This window comes from Cyrtonyx montezumae, unplaced genomic scaffold (genome assembly GCF_038088225.1).
Source record: "Cyrtonyx montezumae isolate F1298 unplaced genomic scaffold, pur_monq_1.0 scaffold_32, whole genome shotgun sequence".
NCBI lineage: Eukaryota > Metazoa > Chordata > Aves > Galliformes > Odontophoridae > Cyrtonyx > Cyrtonyx montezumae.
Genome location: NW_027072037.1, coordinates 2,867,829 through 2,869,368, shown reverse-complemented (window position 1 = coordinate 2,869,368; position 1,540 = coordinate 2,867,829).

Sequence of the window (1,540 nt, the reverse complement as noted above, 5' to 3'; positions counted from 1 at the left end):
GCAAGTTGGACTCAGTGATCCTTATGGATCCCATCCAACTCGGGATGTTCTATGATTCTGTGATTCTGTCAATCCTACATTATCCCTTCACTAGCTGTAGTGGTTTGGGGGCCTTTCATGAACTGATAATCTCATTAATACAGCAGAAAATACCCCTCATTTTACATTCATTTTCCACCAGAATGGGATGGGTTGAAAAGGAGAAAACGGAAGGGAAAGATGGGATGAACGAGAAGTGTCTTTGCAGGGGTAGATCAGCTCTCCGTGTGTGTTGAAACCACAGAATGGATAGAAAATTAGATGGATTCATATAAACCTAACTCATGGGTCTTGATCTTATAACCTACTGAAGATCTTGGAATCATAGAATACCCCAAGTTGGAAGGGACCCATAAGGAGTCCCATCTGGCTCCCTCCTTGCCCTACAGTGCAGACAAAATTACACTGGTCTATATATTAATAGACACTGTGCCCAGCAGAAACAGTGGGGAGAGATTCAGTAACCAAGATAGCTTGCAAATTCTCATTAGTGTGAATGCTTTGTATTTGTGAGCCTGAATACTCCATGCTATCATGGCTGTTAATCTTAAGGCATAAATTGCTAAGAGATTTACAGAACACACTAGGAGAAGATCTGCTGCTGTTACAAGTACTCCAGAAAATCCTCTGGGAGGTGAGAGAAATAGTAGATATAGAAGTGTAGTAAAATCCCTGGCTTCAAATCTGTTCAGGAAGAGGGAAGATATGAATACTCCCTGGAGACCCTGAGTTCTGCTGCAACATGTTGGGCTTTCACATCCTTTTTATCTCAGAGGGCTCTCATCATCTGCAGCCTCCCTGGAAGAGATAAGAAATCAGGGACAGCTCCTGCCCACAGCAGCACTGATGCAGTCTGCCTTTTTATTCTGTGCACATCTTCCTGCAGCTTGATTGATGTGTCTTTCATTAGAAAAGAGAAAAAGGTGAATACATCTTCTGGGAAACAGGCAGTTTTGTGTTGAAAGAAGTACTTTCTTCAGGAGTTCAGAGAAAGAGATATCAGAGAAGGAAGGAAAGCTTTCTCCTTCGTGTCCAAGTCAGCTCTCAGGAACCACGTGAGCTATGACTTAGAAAACTCTGTTCTTTGGGTTTCAGCACTGAGAATTTAATTAACACCTAAAATGTGCAAACCCAGTTTAGGTGGGTGTTAGTTATGTTCATCAAAAGCCTCTAGGTCTTCAAGAAGAACAAATTTTAACAATTGCGTCTTCCCATTAGTTTAAGGAATGCACATCTCTGTTTCCGTGCTCATCCACACACCAGGTTCTCACTCCAGGCTGTAGTTCAATCCCAGTTATTATCACATAGTCCCAACAGGACATATTTTTGCAGGCCATTGTTCAGCCAGATTGTCAGATTTTTCTTTGGTGGACAAAAAAATAGAGACTTGGTCTTCAAAATATATCAGTCTGTATATCTACTGGCACTCAATAGCCTGAGTGCCCGGAGACAGCAGGTGCTCTCTGCTTCCAGTGCTGCACCCACAAAAATACAGCATTGC